General features: G+C 44.3%; 1 pseudogene; it reads left to right on the forward strand.

Moving 5' to 3' along the window:
* Window positions 1-6,523: 6,523 nt before the first annotated feature.
* Window positions 6,524-19,052, forward strand: LOC130859142 (putative protein FAM10A4; annotated as a pseudogene).
* The last annotated feature ends 497 nt before the right edge of the window (window positions 19,053-19,549 follow it).

Raw genomic sequence — 19,549 nt, forward strand, 5'->3', positions numbered from 1 at the left:
CGTCACCCACTGCAGCCCGGGCCCATCCGCAGCCACTTCCCGTTCTGGGTCGGCCGTGGTCAGAGCCCTGCGGGGAGCAGGGTGGCCCTGCCGAGCGCAGTGTAGGAGCCCCGCGGCCCTGGGAAGGTCAGGGCTGAGTGGGCATGGCCTGCTCTGCTCCAGGGTCCCCAGGCTGCCGCCATCCCTGCTCCCCCCAACCCCTCCCAAGTTCCAGAATCTCTCCTCGCTTCTCTTTTGGGCCCCACCTTGGCAGTGGCCCCCTCTGGTCTCCAGCTCTGGACCCCACGATGTGACAGGACAAGTGTGCTCAGGGTCCAGAGGCCTCACCCTCAGACTGTCCCAGGTCACTCTATTTGTTGCGGGGCCTTGGGGAGACAGCAGGGCCTTTCTGGGGGGGCCTAGTTTCCCTCCCTGTGAAGTGAGGGGTGGGCTCCCTTTGAACTGTTGGTTTCAGGTGATTCCGTGAAGGCATGCGGTTGTCTGCCTTGCGAAGCACCATGGAAATCTGCTTTTTAAGCCCCCCAGCAGTTCAGGTCACGGGCCCAGGAACACGCCCAGCCCTCCAGGATAAGTCCTCCTCACCTCCGCTTCCTCAGCTGCCCTGTCTGGGAATTCAGAGCCTTCCAGAGAGCAGAGCTGGGGCAGAGCACAGACAGGGAAGAGGGGTAGTCTGGGGAGCCACCCCCTCCAGACCCGCCCGATGGGGACAGATTCTCAGACCAGAAAAGTCATGGGCAGGTGCCTGGTGGGGCAGTGGTGGTGGCGGTGGGGCGGCGTTGGCGATGGGGGTGGGAGGGCAGAGGTCTGCTCATCTCACCTTATGCAGGAGCACTCGATCCAAGCGACCTAAGCTGGTGTTTTCTCCAGAACATTAGTATCTGTCAGCACAGATTCTTTGGGCCCCACACAAATATCAAGAAATCACCCTCTGCCTCCCATAAAGACAGAACTGAGCAACACAAAACATCTCAGAAAGGCATCATTTACAGTTTTGTTAACAAAAATAGCAAGTCACAGGACACGTCACTTCTCTGAGTTTCGGTTTTCTGTAATTTTATTTTTAAATAAATATATGTATTTATTTATTTATTTATTTATTTATTTATTGGCTGTGTTGGGTCTTCATTGCTGCACACGGGCTTTAGTTGCAGTGAGTGGGGGCTACTCTTCATTGCAGTGCTTGGGCTTCTCCTTGCAGTGGCTTCTCTTGCTGTGGAGCACCGGCTCTAGGCACATGAGCTTCAGTAGTTGTGGCGCATGGGCTCAATAGTTGTGACTCACAGGCTCTAGAGAACAGGCTCAGTAGTTGCGGCGCACGGGCTTCCTTGTTCCGCGGCATGTGAGATCTTCCTGGAGCAGGGATCGAACCTGTGTGCCCTGCATTGGTAGGCGGATTCTTAACCACTGCACCACCAGGGAAGTCCCTCTGTAATTTTAGACTTAAATTTATCTACAGTAAACCATAGCTTATGCACCACAAAAGCATTGCTAAAGGATTTCATTCAGAAGTTTGCTGTTTCAAAAGAGACAGAATAGCATGAACTCAGAGCCGTGTTTGGATCTGCGGTCACAGAAACGTGATAAAGATACAGAGAAGAGAGAGCAGAGGATGCTGGTCTTAGTGACAACAATACCATTTCTCTTCTACATTTTACCTGTAGAAAAGCATTTCAAGGTCTATTTCAACATGTGTATGACATCAGTGTTTTAAACTTTTCCCCTCAATAAAAGCACCTGCAGGGACTTCCCTGGTGGCGCAGTGGTTAAGAATCTGCCTGCCAATGCAGGAGACATGAGTTCGATCCCTGGTCCAGGAAGATCCCACATGCCACGGAGCAACTAAGCCCATGTATCACAACTACTGAGCCCGTGTGCTGCATCTACTGAAGCCTGCGCACCTAGAGCCCGTGCTCTACAACAAAAGAAGCCACTGCAATGAGAAGCCCACGCACCTCAATGAAGAGTAGCCCCCACTGGCCGCAACTAGAGGAAGCCCGTGTGCAGCAATGAAGATCCAATGCAGCCAATTAATTAATTAATTTTAAAAAATTAAAATAAAAAAATAAAATCTATCTCCTCTCCAATGAAATAAGTATTAAAAAAAAAAAAGCACCTGCAAAGCTGGGACACATGTTTGTCACACGTGCATCTTACATGCTGGCAGACGTCCAAGTGATGGGGTGAGTCTCCCCTCCACCCCATCACAGGTCGGCAGATGTGAGCAGGTCGTTCTGGGTTCTGGGGCCTCACCAGGCACCCCTGCCCACACTTTCCAGGCTCTGGCCCCACCCAGGATCCTGTCTTTCCACTCAGAATCGGCCCTTGGGAGAAAGACAAGAGTTTCCACAGTGGAACCCAAGACACACTTTCTGGTCCTGGGAGACTGAACCTACAGACAGACCCACAGCCGGGAGCAGCCAACCTGAGGAGCCGGACAAAACTTTCAGTGACCTCAGATGCCAGCTCTGGGTCAGTGACCACAGCTTCCCTGGCTTTGCCCCTTCTCTAACTCAGGACCAGCCTGAGAAGCCAAACGTGCACCCCTAACCCATCACACAGGACTGCTGTATCAGTGTGCTAGGCTGCGTAACAAACATCACAGACAAGGATGGCTTTGTGTCCTGGAGGCTGGCAGGCCCAGGTCAAGGTGTGGGCAGGGCTGACTCCCTCTGGGGCCTCTCTCTTTGGCCATCTCTTCCCCGTGTCCCACATGGCCATCCCTGTGTGCCTGTCTGTGTCCTCCTTCTCCTCTTGTAAGGACACCAGCCTTATGGGGTCAGAGCACACCCTAAAGACCAAATGAGTTCCTGTGCCATCCCCCACCTTCCCCACCAATACCTTCCCCTGGGGTGCGTGGGAGCTGACCTTTTCAGCCGTCAGCGTCCTGTCCCACCACCCGCCTGCGGGTCTGGTGCAGGAATGGAGCAGCTCCCACACAGGGAAACCTCTGGACAAGCCGCCCTTGTCCCTGGCTGGTGGCCTCCTCCTCCCGCAGCCCTCCTTGTGCTGGCCACCACCCTTCTGCTTTCCTGCTGATCTGTGAGGGCCACCAGCCATGGACTCTAGGGATGGCACAGGAACTCATTTGGTTTCCTTCATAGCAGGTAAAGGTCTTGGATACTGCAAATCACATGATTCAAGGAAAATGACACCGGGACTTCCCTCGTGGCCCAGTGGTTGAGAATCCGCCTGCCAGTGCAGGGGACACGGGTTCGATCCCTGGTCCAGGAAGATCCCATGTGCCATGGAGCAACGAAGCCCGTGCGCCACAACTACTGAGCCTGTGCTCTAGGGCCTGCGAGCCACATCTTTTGAGCCCACGTGCCACAACTACTGAAGCCTGCACACCTAGAGTCCATGCTCTGCAACAAGAGAAGCCATAGCAATGAGAAGCCCAAGGACCACAATGAAGAGTAGCCCGCTTGCCACAACTAGAGAAAGCCTGTGTGCAGCAACGAAGACCCAACACAGCCAGTAAATAAATAAATAGGAAAATGACACCAGACAATTGTCATATTTCCCAAGATAAATGGCAACCCTACAGCCACTGTGTGAACTTTGTAAACCCTGTCCCCAAGTCACATCAAACTTATCAAATATAATCATGTCATAACTACATAAGAGCTAAATTTCAATTAGAACTTGAACATTTTTAAATTTCAAAACTGCAGTGTTCTTTTTGTACTTTAAACCAGAAAAAAAAAATTTCTGGTCTCAAACCTTTTCTTAGGCGCTTGAAAAGTTCACAGGCCCTGTTTAGAAAATTGGGTACGATGTGCCTGAAGAGTCAAAGAGGCCACACAGCACGGGAACACCGTGCCCCTCGAGAAAGTCCAGTTCACGGAAGGTCACAGTCACCTGTGCCCACAGCCCATCACTCACACCAGCCGAGGCGGGGGAGCAGCCCAAGGGTGCATCGATGGGTGACAGACAAACAGAATGAGGTCCGTCCACATAATAGAACATTATTCTCCTTAAAAAGGAAGAACAGGGACTCCCCTGGTGGTGCAGTGGTTACGAATCCGCCTACCAATGGAGGGGACACGGGTCTGAGCCCTGGTCCAGGAAGATCCCACATGCTGCGGAGCAACTGAGCCCATGTGCCACAACTACTGATGCCCTCGCACCTAGAGCCTGTGCTCCGCAACAAGAGAAGCCACCACACTGAGAAGCCCATGCACCACAACGAAGAGTAGCCCCTGCTCGCCATAACTAGAGAAAGCCCTCGTGCAGCAACAAAGATCCAACACAGACAAAAATAAATAAATAAATTTATTAAAAAAAAAAAGAAAGAAAGACACACTGACACCTGCTACAACACAGAAGAACCTGGAGGACATTATGCTCAGTGAAATAAGCCAGACACCAAAGGACAAATCCTGTGTGGTTCCCCTACATGATCCTCCCTAAAGGACTCGAATCCACAGAGATGGGAAGCAGGATGCTGGTTTCCAGGGTCTCGGGGAGGGGAAGGGGGGATATTGTTTTATAGGGACAGAGTTTCCATTTGGGAAGATGAAAGAGTCCTGGAGATGGATGGTGGTGTAGGTTGCACAACAATGAAAATGCGTTTAATACCTCTGAGCTGTACACCTGAAAAATGGTTAAGATGGTAAATTCTGTATCGTATATATTTTACCAGAATTAGAGGCAGGGACCTGGAAGCATAGTTGTTTCTGAACGTGAAGAACAATGCACTTGCAGCCCCTAGGTATTCTGAAATATTCTTCTATGGATAGAACCTCTTTTTCTGGATATTTGTTTGTAGTCTCTCAGCTAGGGCATCTTTCCACAGTTTTGCCTTCCAACATCAACGTCAGGTGTGATTCTGCAGAATCTCAGTCTGCCAAATAAAAGCCCGACACCAAATCTTGCCAAAAACTTTACAGATCCTAATAAATTAAATTGTATCATAAAACCACAGCCACCATGTTTAGAGCATAAACCCCTCGTGTTGGTCCCATACCCACCTGCCTCGTTTACTCTCTGAGCAGGGAGGCCGGCTTAGCCTCTGGTGCCCACGAGGAGGGGTGGCCCAAAGGTGCAGCCCCAACGGGGAGCCACGTGCAGGCTGCCCTGCACACTCAGGAACAGGACAAGAAGTGCCAGTCAACATGTGACACTGGATATTCCCTGCAGAAGAACGCCCTCTGGTAGCTGATGCCTTAAATCCTCAGCAGCCCTACCTTTGAATCTCACTTCTACCTGCTCCTCTGTGTAGAAGTGAAACTGGCCAGGCTGTGGCTTCCAGAAAAGATTCCCAGCCCCAAGCAGAGACTCACACAGCAGCCAGGCTCCAGGGAGCCCAGGGCAAAGCTGCCCCAGAGTGGCTCCCAGGCCCTCCTCTGTCCCCCGCCTTGTCCCTGCCTTCGTCCTTACGAGAAGTCTCCTCTTTCTCAGGAGAGACTGGACACACAGTGGCCGGTGGCCAGGCCACACAGGACAGCAGGAACCGGTCACAGCCTCTGCAGCTGTGGGTCCAGACGGCTGGCACCGGGTCAGCAACCGCAGCTTCCCGGGGTCTGCCTGCCTCGACGCAGGACCAGCCCCTAACCCATCCCGTGGGACGTGCCGCCCCCCAGCATCCCTCGGGACCCCTGAAGGGGCCTCTTTCACTCTCAGGGTCCCCACCCGCCTACCTGGGGAGGGGGGAGCGGGGAGTGGGGGCTGCCGGTGCCCAGCCCTGTTGTTCTCATGGGGGTGGTCTGAACCAGTTAACATTTGCTGACCGATTATTGACTGCGACCCAGGCTCTGTGGAGGAAGGAAGGGTTGTGCGTCCCCACCCACTTTGTCACCCAGGAAGGAGATGGACCTGTCAATAGATTACACAGGTGTGAAAGCCGCCTCTAGGGGAGCGGTGGGGATGCCGGGAGGGAGGACCCGGCTTCCCCAGGTGGGGATGCCCAGGTGGTGGGAGGCTGGACAGAGGTCCAGGCAGGGGAAGGGGATGGGCGGGAGGAGTCCTGGCCTGGGAGTTGGGGGTGGCAGGGGCGGGTCGGACCCGGAGGGCTGACATGAGAACCTTCACAGGGCCAGAGGGTGTCTCAAAGCTCTGGGCACCACGCAGCACAGGACGAGAGGCTGGCGCTGCTGGGCCTTGGCAGTGGGTGCTGCCCAGGTGTGGAGGCAAGGGTGCCAGGGACGCAGGATGACTCCGGGCTCGGGGGATGGGGGTATGAGGGGCTCGGTTCCCCACAGCGTTTCAGGGGTCCACCACGGCCTCGTCGGCCCCCAAAACTCAGTGGCTCAAAGGCGACTTGTGACTGCCTCTCGGGTCCTGTGGGTTCACTGGGCTCAGCTGGGCGGCTCTCACTTGGATTCATGCAGCAAAGGGCAGTCAGATGGCGCTGGGCTGGTGAAGGCCCCAAAGACACCTGAGTCAGTGTGGGAGGAGGAGGGACTTGAGCCCAGGCTGACCCAGGAGTGGACACGACCCCAAGGAGATGGTGGAGGGCGAGGAGGGGCAGCGGATGCTGGGATGCAATTTCTTAAAGGGGTGACGTCTGCACATCTCCGTAAATATGCTAGAAACGGTGAGTTATACACTCTAAATGGGTGAATTGTTTAGCATGTGAATTTTTTTTGTCTTTTTATTATTACTTTTTTTTTGAGGTACATTAAGTTCAATCATCTGCATTTATACACACATTCCCGTATTCCCTCCCTCCCTCGACTCCTCCCCACCCTCCCCACCCCAGCCCTCTAAGGCATCACCCATCCTCGAGTTGAACTCCCCTTGTCACACAGCAAGCCCCCACCAGCCACCCACTTCACAGTTGGTAGTATATATATGTCTACGCCACTCTCCCACCCCGTCCCAGCCTCCCCCTCACTCTCCCGCCCCCCCCAAACCCCAAGTTCTCCAGTCCACTCCCTGCATCTGCATCCTTGTTCTTGTCTTGTCATTGAGTTCATCAGTACCATTTTTAGATTCCATATATATGAGTTAGCATACAATATTTGTCTTTCTTTTTCTGACTTACTTCACTCTGTATGACAGACTCTAGGTCTATCCACCTCATTACATATAGCTCCATCTCATTCCTTTTTATAGCTGAGTAATATTCTATTGTATATATATATATATGCCACATCTTCTTTATCCATTCATTTGTTGATGGGCATTTAGGTTGCTTCCATGTCCTGGCTATTGTAAATAGTGCTGCAATAAACATTATGGTACATGTTTCTTTTGGGATTATGGTTTTCTTTGGGTATATGCCCAGTAGTGAGATTACTGGATCAAATGGTAATTCTAGTTTTAGTTTTTTAAGGAACCTCAAAATTGTTTTCCATAGTGGCTGTACCAACTTACATTCCCACCAACAGTGCAGGAGAGTTCCCTTTTCTCCACACCCTCTCCAACATTTGTTGTTTCCAGATTTTGTGATGATGGCCATTCTGATCAGTGTGAGGTGATACCTCATTGTGGCTTTGACTTGCATTTCTCTAATGATTAGTGATGTGGAGCATCTTTTCATGTGTTTGTTGGTCATCTGTATGTCTTCTTTGGAGAAATGTCTATTTAGGTCTTCCACCCATTTGTGGATTGGGTTATTTGCTTTTTTGGTATGAAGCCTCATGTGCTGCTTGTATATTTTGGAGGTTAATCCTTTGTCCGTTGTTTCATTGGCAACTATTTTTTCCCATTCTGAGGGTTGCCTTCTAGTCTTGTTTATGGTTTCTTTCGCTGTGCAAAAGCTTTTAAGTTTCATTAGGTCCCAATTGTTTATTCTTGATTTTATTTCCATGATTCTAGGAGGTAGGTCAAAAAGGATCTTGCTTTGATGGATGTCATAGAGTGCTCTGCCTATGTTTTCTTCTAGGAGTTTTATAGTGTCTGGCCTTACATTGAGGTCTTTAATCCATTTTGAGTTTATTTTTGTGTATGGTGTTAGGAAGTGTTCTAATTTCATTCTTTTACATGTAGCTGTCCAATTTTCCCAGCACCACTTATTGAAGAGGCTGTCTTTTTTCCATTGTATATTCTTGCCTCCTTTGTCAAAGATAAGGTGCCCATATGTGTTTGGGCTTACCTCTGAGTTCTCTATTCTATTCCATTGATCTTCCTTTCTGTTTTTGTGCCAGTACCATACTGTCTTGATCACTATGGCCTTGTAGTATAGTTTAAAGTCAGGAAGCCTGATTCCATCAACTCTGCCTTTCCTTCTCAAGATTGCTTTGGCTATACGGGGTCTTTTGAGTTTCCATACAAATCGTAAGATTTTTTGTTCTAGTTCTGTGAAAAATGCCATTGGTAATTTGATCGGGATTGCATTGAATCTGTAAATTGCTTTGGGTAGTACAGTCATTTTCACTATGTTGATTCTTCCAATCCAGGAACATGGTATGTCCCTCCATCTGCTTGTGTCATCTTTGATTTCTTTCATTAGTGTCTTAAAGTTTTCTGCATACAGATCTTTTGCCTCCTTAGGTAGGTTTATTCCTAGGTATTTTATTCTTTTTGTTGCAATGGTGAATGGGAGAGTTTCCTTAATTTCTCTTTCTGCTCTTCCGTTGTTAGTGTATAGGAATGCAAGAGATTTCTGTGCATTAATTTTGTATCCTGCTACTTTACTAAACTCATCAATTAGTGCTAGCAGTTTTCTGGTAGAGTCTTTAGGGTTTTCTATGTATAATATCATGTCATCTGCAAAGAGTGACAATTTTACTTCTTCTTTTCCAATTTGTATTCCTTTTATTTCTTTTTCTTCTCTGATTGCTGTGGCTAAAACTTCCAAAAGTATGTTGAATAATAATGGTGAGAGTGGACACCCTTGTCTTGTTCCTGTTCTTAGAGGGAATTCTTTCAGTGTTTCCCCATTTAGAATGATGTTGGCTTTTGGTTTCTCATATATGGCTTTTATTATGTTGAGGTAATTTCCTTCTATGCCCATTTTCTGGAGAGCTTTTATCATAAATGGATGTTGAATTTTGTCAAAAGTTTTTTCTGCATCTATTGAGGTTATCATATGGTTTTTATCCTTCAATTTGTTGATATGATGTATCACATTGATTGATTTGCGTATATTGAAGAATCCTTGCATCCCAGGGATAAACCCCACTTGATCATGGTGTATGATTTTTTAATGTGCTGTTGGAGTCTGTTAGCTAGTATTTTGTTGAGGATTTTTGCATCTATATTCATCAGTGATATTGGTCTGTAGTTTTCTTTCTTTGTGACATCTTTGCCTGGTTTTGGTATCAGGGTGATGGTGGCCTCGTAGAATGAGTTTGGGAGTGTTCCTCCTTCTGCAATATTTTGGAAGAGTTTGAGAAGGATAGGTGTTAGCTCTTCTCTAAATGTTTGATAGAATTTCCCCATGAATCCATCTGGCCCAGGGCTTTTGTTTGTTGGGAGATTTTTAATCACTGCCTCAATTTCCGTACTTGTGATTGGTCTGTTCATAGTTTCTATTTCTTCCTGGTTCAGTCTTGGAAGATTGTATTTTTCTAAGAATGTATCCATTTCTTCCAGGTTATCCAATTTATTGGCATATAGTTGCTTGTAGTACTCTCTCATGATCTTTTGTATTTCTGAGGTGTCCGTTGTTACTTCTCCTTTTTCATTTCTAATTCTGTTGATTTGCATCTTCTCCCTTTTTTTCTTGATGCGTCTGGCTAATGGTTTATCAATTTTGTTAATCTTCTCAAAGAACCAGCTTTTAGTTTTATTAATTTTTGCTATTGCTTCCTTCCTTTCTTTTTCATTTATTTCTGCTCTGATCTTTATGATTTCTTTCCTTCTGCTCACTTTGGGGTTTCTTTGTTCTTCTTTTTCTAATTGTTTTAGGTGTAAGGTTAGGTTGTTTATTCGATAATTTTCTTGTTTCTTAAAGTAGGACTGTATTGCTATAAACTTCCCTCTTAGAACTGCTTTTGCTGCGTCCCATAGGTTTTGGGTTGTTGTGTTTTCATTGTCGTTTGTTTCTAGATATTTTTTGATTTCCTCTTTGATTTCTTTAATGATTTCTTGGTTGTTTAATAGTGAATTGTTTAGCCTCCATGTGTTTCTTAGCATGTGAATTTTATGTCAACAAAGCTACTTAGAAAAGGAAATCTATTTGAACTTTTACTTATAACTTAGTTGTTTTTACATTGTTATCTATACATTTTTAAAATTCTACCCTTGTCAGAGAGTAACATTTCCTTTTAACCAAAGGTTTTAGAATTCAATTGAATAGCTTGATTTTTTCACCTGTGAAATGCCTTTTTAAGTTAAAAAAAAAAAAAACTTTTACTGGACTCAGTTCTCCTAGGACTAATTTCTTTATTTTTTTTAACCATTTTTAAAATTGAAGTATTGTTAATTTACAATGTTGTGTTAGTTTCTCGTGTACAGCAAAGTGATTCAATTGTATATATATATATACTCACACATACATACATATATGGACTTCCCTGGCAGTCCAGTGGTTGACTTCACACTTGCACTGCAGGGGGCATGGTTTTGATCCCTGGTCAGGGAATTAAGATCAAGTATGCTGTACGCACAAAAAAAAACAAATTTATATATATATATATATATATATATATTTTAAAGGACTTTTATTGAGATTCAATAGACATACAATAAACTGCATATATTTAAAGTGTACAATTTGATATTTTTTTTCTTATTAGTAATGTATATATGGCAATCCCAATCTCCCATTCATCCCACCCCAACCCCCCCCCCCCCCCACTTCGCCTGCTTTCCTCACTTGGTGTCTCTATGTTTGTTCTCTACATCTGGGTCTCTATTTCTGCCTTGCAAACTGATTGATTTGAACCATTTTTCTATATTCCGCATATGTGTGTTAATAGACAATATTTGTTTTTCTCTTTCTGACTCACTTCACTCTGTATGACAGTCTCTAGGTCCATCCATGACTCTACAAATGTCCCAGTTTCATTCCTTTTTACACCTGAGTAGTATTTAATTGTATATATGTACCACATCTTCTTTATCTATTTGTGTTTTGATGGACACTTAGGTTGCTTCCACATCTTGGCTATTGTAAATAGTCCTATGAACATTGGGGTGCATGTGTCTTTTTGAATTATGGTTTTCTTTGGATATATGCCCAGTAGTGGGATTGCTGGATCATATGGTAACTCTATTTTTAGTTTTCTGAGGAACCTCCATACTGTTTGACACAGTGGCTGCACCAACTTACATTCCCACCAACGGTGTAGGAGGGTTCTCTTTTCTCCACACCCTCTCCAGCATTTATTATTTGTAGGCTTTTTGATGATTCTGACTGGTGTGAGGTGATATCTCACTGTAGTTTTGATTTGCATTTCTCTAATAATTAGAGATGTTGAGCATTTCTCATGTGCCTGTTGGCCATCTGTATGTCTTCTGCCCTTTTTGATTGGGTTGTGTAGTTGTTTGTTCATTTGCTTGATATCGAGTATGAGATGTTTGTATATTTTGGAGATTAATCCCTTGTCAATTGCATCATTTGCAAATATTTTCTCCCATTCTGCAGATTGTCTTCTTCATTTTGCTTATGGTCTCCTTTGCTGTGCAAAAGCTTTTAAGTTTCACTAGGTCCCATTTGTTTATTTTTGTTTTTATTTCCATTACTTTAGGAGACATAACCAAAAAGGTTTTGCTGTAATGTCTGTCAAGGAGTGTCCTGCCTATGTCTTCCTCTAGGAGTTTTATAGTATCTGGTCTTACATCAAAGTCTTTAATCCATTTTGAGTTTATTTTTGTGTATGGTGTTGCGGAGGGTTCTAATTTCATTCTTTTACATGTAGCTGTCCGGTTTTCCCAGCACCACTTCTTGAAGAGAATGTCTTTCCTCCACTGTATATTTTTGCCTCCTTTGTCATTGATTAATTGACCATAAGTGCGTGGGTTTATTTCTGGTCTCTCTATTCTGTTCTGTTGATCTATGTGTCTGTTTTTGTGCCAGTACCATAATGTCTTGATTACCACAGCTTTGTAGCATAGTCTGAAGTCAAGGAACATGATTCCTCCAGCTCCTTTCTTTTTCCTCAAGATTGATGGCTATTTGGGGTCTTTCATGTTTCCATACAAATTTAAACAAATTTTTGTTCCAGTTCTGTGAAAAATGCCATTGGTAACTTGATAGGGGTCACATTGAGTCTGTAGATTGCTTCAGGTAGTATAGTCATTTTGACAATATTGATTCTTCCAATCCAAGAACATAGTATCTCTTTCCATCTGTTTGTGTCATCTTTGATTTCTTTCATCAGCACCTTATAGTTTTTAGAGTACAAGTCTTATGTCTCTTTAGGTAGGTTTTTATTCATAGGTATTTTATTCTTTTTGATGCGATGGTAAATTGGGATTGTTTCCTTAATTTCCCTTTCTGATATTTCATTGTTAGTGTATAGAAATGCAACAGATTTGTGTGTAATAATTTTTTATCCTGCAACTTTACAGAATTCATTGATGAGCTCTAGTAGTTTTCTGGTAACATCTTTAGGATTTTCTGTGTATAGTGTCATGACATCTGCAATGACAGTTTTACTTCTTCTTTTCCAATTTGGATCCCTTTTATTTCTTTTTTTTCTCTCAGTGCTATGGCTAGGACTTCCAAAACTATGTCAACTAAAAGTGTCAAGAGTGGACATCCTTGTCTTGTTCCTAATCTTAGAGGAAATGCTTTCAGCTTTTCATTATTGATGTTAGCTGTGGGCTGTCATATATGGCCTTTATTATGTTGAGGTATGTTCCCTCTGTGCCCACTTTCTGAAGATTTTCTGTCTTAAATGGATGTTGAATTTTATGAAATTTATAGAGCATTCCATCTGATGGAAAGAAATCATAAAGATCACAGCAGAAATAAATGAAATAGAAACAAAAAAATAGAAAAGATTAATGAAACTAAAATCTGGTTCTTTGAAAAGATAAACAAAATTGATAAAACTTGCAACTAGAGATTATCATACTAAGTGAAGTCAGACAGAGAAAGACAAATACCATATAATATCACTTATATGTGGAATCTAAAATATGACACAAATGAACCTATCTATGAAAAAGAAACAGACTCACAGACATAGAGAAGAGACCAGTGGTTGTCAAGGGGGAGGAGGGGGTGGGGGAAGGATGGAGTGGGAGGGTGGGCTTAGCAGATGTAAGCTTTTATATGTAGGATGGATAAACAAGGTCCTACTGTATAGCACAGAGAACTATGTGATAAACCATAATAGAAAAGAATATTATAAAAAAAGAATGTATATAAATAGCTGAACTAAATCTTTATGTAATAAGAAAAAAAGAAAGAAAGAATAATACTTTGGATGTATTAGGTTAGATAAAACATATCAAAATGAAAAAAACATAAAACTTTAGCCATACTCATTAAGAAAAAAGAGAGAGGGCCCAAAACAATAAAATCAGAAATGAAAAAGAAGTTACAACAAGCATCACAGCAATACAAAGGATCATAAGAGGCTACTATGTGCAACTACACACCAATAAAATGGACCACCTGGAAGAAATGGACAAATTCTTAGAAAGGTACAATTTCCCAAGACTGACCCAGGAAGAAATGGAAAATATAAACAGACCAATTACTGGTACTGAAATTGAATCAGTATTATTATTATTTTTTTTGGCCACGCCATGCGGCTTGCAGGATCATAGGTCCCTGATCAGGGATTGAACCCAGGCCCATGGCAGTGAAAGCGCAGAGTTGTAACCACTGGACCACCAGGGAATTACCTGAATCAGTAATTTAAAAACTCCCAAGAAGCAAATGTCCAGGACCAGATGGCTTCACGGTGAATTCTACCAAACATTTAGAGAAAAGTTAACATTTATCCTTCTGAAACTATTCCAAAAAAATTGCAGAGAAAGGAACACTCCCGAATTCATTCTATGAGGCCACCATCACCCTGATACCAATATCAGACAAAGATATCATACAAAAAAGGAAAATTACAGGCTAGTATCACTGATGGACACAGATGCAAAAGCATCAACAAAATACTAGCAAACTGACTCCAGTCATACATTAAAAGGATCACACACCATGATCAAGTGGGATTTATCCCAGGGACACAAGAATGTTTCAATATTCACAAATCAAACAGCGTGATACACCACATTATATTGAAGAATAAAAACCATATGATCATCTCAACAGATGCAGAAAAAAGCTTTTTATAAAATTCTTTAACTTATTTAAATATGTTTATGCAAATTGTAAATTTTAACTGACACCTTAGCTGTCACCGCAAACTCTGTGGTTGGGGCCACACTTGTTTTCTACCAGCCTGGAGTCTGCATTAGGAAATTTCACAATTTTCCTTCCAGGACACTTCGAGACAACTTATCTAAACCTCACAACGAGCGTTTGGGGTCTCCCCAAACCAATCAGACTCAGGCTCTGCACTGAATTTGAGAGCCTGCTTGAGTTCTAACGAGGGGGTGCGCACGGCAAAGCCACTTTCCCGGAGGCGCCCTGCAGCTGCCCTGTCCTCCTCTACACGATCATAAGACCACGGCAGAAAACTCATTCCAAACAGTGAAAGAAATCACTACATCCTTGGACAAATGAGTTTTACAACATACCTTTACTCTTGAGAAAAGGTAAGCAAAAAAGGCTACACATTTCCAGAAGACAGAACCCCTGCCACAGCTGGTGGGGCAGGACTTTGCCCACAGGGTGGAGGGTGACCTGCAGGGGAGAAATTGGTGTGGGTTTCTCTTTATCCTTGGAATGCAGGTATTCTGCCCTGGTATTTTAGGTGTGAACCTCTTTTTGTTTTGTTTTGTTTTGTTTTTTTGATGTGGACCATTTTTAAAATCTTTATTGGATTTGTTACAATATTGCTTCTGTTTTATGTTTTGGGTTTTTGATCGTGGGATCCTAGCTCCCCTGTCAGGGATCAAACCTGCACCCCCTGCACTGGAAGGTGAAGTCTTAACCACTGGACCACCAGGGAAGCCCTGGTGCAAACCTTTTTAAAAATCCTCTTACCTAAGACCCAACAAGTCCTATTTATCCCTTCTCCCCATCTTCTCTTCTTTCTTGAACTGTGTGACAGCCTCTCAGAGCTGCCCACACCGCTCCTCCCTCGCGAACTTCTGTTTGTGGGGTCAGTGTGCCAGATGTTGGCCCCTGCAGTTGTAGGGGTCAGGCTACCAGTGAGCCACACACAGTGACCAGCCCCTGGCCAGTGGAGAGCCCTGTACTGTGTACTCTTGTAACCTGTGGTGGGCAGACTGGCAGCCATTCCCCTTCAAGGCACAGGGAGAAACCCTCTCTACTGATAGCAGCATCCGTGGGCCCAGGGGCAGGGCAACACCTGGGGGAAGGGTCTCTGTCACCTCAGGTCACAGGCAATGAGGGAGCAGGGGCCCATCCCACCGCAGCACCCAGGAGGTTCCAGGTCACTGTAGCCCTCACTTCCCATCTCCCCTCCCCCAGCCCCTGGCAACCACTAATCTGCTTTGCAACTCTACAGATTTGCCTACTCTGCACATTTCATATAAATGTTTTCATACAACAGGTGGTCTCTGGGGACTCACTTCTTTCAATGAGCAAAATGTTTTCAAGCTTCACCCACATTGTAACATGTTCTTCATTCCTTTTCATTGCAGAATCATTGCATTGTATGGATATACCACATACTATGTATTTATCAGTTCGTAGACATTTGGGGTATTTCCAATTTTAGCCATTATGGGTAATGCTGCTGTGAACACTTATGTACAAGTTTCCATGTGGACATGTTTTCATGTCCTCTGGGCGTTCCACCTAGAAGTGGATTGTTGGGTCCTGTGATAACTCTAGGTTGAAACTTTTGAGAGACTGACAGATGGTTTTCCAAAGCAGCTGCACCACTGTTCATTCCCACCGGATGCAAAAAGCACCTGATTTTTCCACATCCTCACCAACACTTGTTAGTATCTTCTTTTCAATTACAGTCATCCTGGTGGGTGTGAAGTGGTCTCTCACGGTGGTTTTGGTTTGCATTTCCCTACTAGTGGATGCTGTCGAGTATCTTTCTGTATACTAACTGGCCATTTCTGTATCTTCTGTGGACAAATTTCTATTCAGATTCTTTGCTCCTTTTGCAAATTGGTTATTTATCATTTTAGTATTGAGTTGTAAGAGTTATTAAGGTACAAGTCCCTTATATATATGATTTGCAAGTCTTTTCACTTTCTTAATGGTGTCCTCTGAAGCACAAAATGTTTTAATTTTGCTGAAATTCAATTAATTTTTTTCTCTGTTTGCTTATATTTATGTTGTCATTTATAAGAATCCATTGCCAAACCTAAGTCCACAAATATTTACACCTATGTTTTCTTCTAAGCGTGTTATGGATTTAGCTTTTACATGTAGGTCTTTAATGCATCTTTTTTTAAATTAATTAATTTATTAATTTATTTTATTGGCTGTGTTGAGTCTTCTTTGTTGCACATGGGCTTTCTCTAGTTGTGGTGAGCGGGGGCTACTCTTCGTTGTGGTGCACGGCCTTCTCATTGCTGTGGCCTCTCTTGTTGCGAAGCATGGGCTCTAGGCACATGGGCTTCAGTAGTTGCGGCACATGGGCTCAACAGTTGTGGCTCATGGGCTCTAGAGCGCAGGCTCAATAGCTGTGGCCCATGGGCTTAGTTGCTCCGCAGCATGTGGTATCTTCCTGGGGCAGGGATTGAACCCATGTCCCCTACATTGGCAGGCGGATTCTTACCCACTGCGCCACCTAGGAAGTCCTTTAATGTATCTTGAATTAATTTTTGTATATGATGTGAGGTAGGGGTCCAATTTATTTTATTTTTTGTTTGTTTTTATAAGTTTATTTATTTATTTATTTTTGGCTGTGTTGGGTGTTCATTGCTGCACACTGGCTTTCTCTAATTGCAGTGAGCTGGAGCTACTCTTCATTTCAGTGCACAGGCTTCTCTTGTTGCGGAGCATGGGCTCTAGGTGAACAATCTTCAGTAGTTGTGGCTTGTGGGCTCAGTAGTAATGGCTTACAGGCTTAGTTGCTCCTCAGCATGTGGGATCTTCCCAGGGCTCAAACCTGCATTGGCAGATGGATTCTTAACCACTGTGCCACCAGGGAAGTCCCATGGGTCCAATTTTATTCTTTTGGATATACAGTTGTCCCAGCACCACTTGTAGGAAGACTACTTTCCCCATTGAATTATTTTGGTATCAAAATAATTTTGACTAAAATATTTTGGTCAAAATCAATTTATTTTATTCTGTTTTACATATTTATATTTCATTTCTTGGTTCTCAGTTCAATTCCATAGAGCTACATTTCTATCCTTATGCCAGTAAGTACAAGAGAATTGCTGGGTCCTATGGTAACTGTCTTTTTTTTTAAACCAAGGTCTGTTTTATTTATTTGTTTATTATTTATTTATTTATTTATTATTTTCTCTTTTTTTTTTTTGGCTGCGTCGGGTCTTTGTTGCTGTGCACGGGCTTCCTCTAGTAGCGGCAAGTGGGAGCTACTCTTCATTGTGGTGTCTTCTCTTGTTGCAGAGCACAGGCTCTAGGACACATGGGCTTCAGTAGTTGTGGCTCACGGGCTTAGTTGCTCACATGAATTTTAGGATCAGCTTATTCATTTCTACAAAGGAGACACATGGGATTTTGATAGAAATTGTGATAAAGTTGTAGATAAATTCAGGAAGTATTGCTATTTTAACCTCATTAAGCATTACAATCCATGAAAATAGAATATTTTCTCATTTACTTAGATATTCTTTATTGTTTTTTTAATTATTATTTATTTATTTATTCATTTATTTATTGGTTGCATTGCATCTTTTTTGTTGCACACAGGCTTTCTCTAGTTACAGAGACCAGGGGCTAATTTTTGTTACGGTGTGCAGGCTTCTCATTGCGGTGGCTTCTCTTGTTGTGGAGCACGGGCTCTAGGCGTTCTGGCTTCAGTAGTTGTGGTGCACGGGTTTAGTTGCTCCTCAGCATGTGGGATCTTCCCAGACCAGGGCTCAAACCCATGTCCCCTGCATTGGGAGGATTCTTAACCACTGTGCCACCAGGGAAGCCCTACTTAGATCTTCTTTAATTAAAAAAATTTTTTTATAGGTTTCAGAGTTTAAGGTGTGCACTACTCCTGTTAAATTTATTCCTGCAGCGGCCAGAGAGGTTCCGCTCTGCTCTGCCTGGGGCAGCCACCCCTTTACACGGTCACACTGAACTAGCTCCCGGGCCTGGAATCAGGCCGCAGCCTCCCCGGCACCCGCCACCTCCTGCCGCCTCCGGACCATGGACCCCACAAACTGAGCGAGCTTCAAGCCTTCCTAAAATGTGCAAGTAGGACCCGAGCGTTCTGCACAGGGAGGAAATGCGCTTCCTGAAGGAGTGGGTGGAGAGCACGGGGGTGGGGGAGTGGTTAAATACCACCTGCTACTCATAAAACTGCACTGGGGCTTCCTAGGTGGCGCAGTGGTTAAGAATTCGCCTGCCAATGCAGGGGACATAGGTTTGATCCCTGCTCCAGGAAGATCCCACATGCCTCGGAGCAACTAAGCCCGTGTGCCACATTAAAAAAAAAAAACTGCACTGGAAGAAAATACTAAGGAAGAAAAACGGATAGTAAGGAGGCGGAGGAAAACATAGGGACAGACGAACCATCAAATGAGGAAAGTAATCTAGAAATGGACAATGAAGGTATGATTGAACCCAACACTGATGCCCCTCAGGAAATGGGAGATGAAAATGTAGAGGTAACTGAGGAGATAATGGAGCAGGCAAATGATAAAAAAGTGGCTGCCATTAATGCCCTAAATGATGGTGAACTCCAGCAAGCCATCGACTTGTTCACAGATGCCACTGAGCTAAATCCTTGTTTGTCCATTCTGTCTGCCAAGAGAGCCAGTGTCTTCATCAAATTACAGAAGCCAAAGGCTGCCATTCGGGACTGTGACAGAGCTATTGAAATAAATCCTGATTCAGCTCAGCCATGCAAGTGGCAGGAAAAGCACACAGACTTCTGGGCCGTTGGGAAGAAGCTGCCCATGATCTTGGCCTTGCTTGTAAGCTGGGTTATGGTGAAGATGCTAGTGCAGTGCTGAGTAAGAATAGGAATGGTTAAGAAGGCTCAGAACGAACATGAGCAAACCCAGAGGGAGGAGGAAGTCAGAGGACCTTCAGGAGCTCAGTATGGCTCTTTTCCAGGTGGCTTTCCTGGAGGAATGCCTGCAATGGGAGGGGGCATGCCTGGAGTGCCAGGAATGCCTGGACTCAATGAAATTCTTAGTGATCCAGAGATTCTTGCAGCCATCCAGGATCCAGAAGTTATGGTGGCATTCCAGGATGTGGCCCAGAACCCAGCAAATATGTCAAAATATCAGAGCAACCCAAAGGTTATAAATCTCCTCAGTAAACTGGCCAAATTTGGAGGTCAAGCAGAAAGCCCTTCTGACAAATAAAGCCCCTGCTGAAGGAAAAGCAGCTTAAATCACCCAATGGGTGTTGCAACAATACAAACTAGTTTACCTCTGACCTTCTCATGAAGAAAGCTGGGGTGCTGTGAAGATAACCCCTAACCCTCCGCCCCAAGTGCAGCTGTAGCATCTTACAGTGGTTTGC

Source organism: Hippopotamus amphibius, chromosome 8 (assembly GCF_030028045.1).
Source record: "Hippopotamus amphibius kiboko isolate mHipAmp2 chromosome 8, mHipAmp2.hap2, whole genome shotgun sequence".
Taxonomy (NCBI): domain Eukaryota; kingdom Metazoa; phylum Chordata; class Mammalia; order Artiodactyla; family Hippopotamidae; genus Hippopotamus; species Hippopotamus amphibius.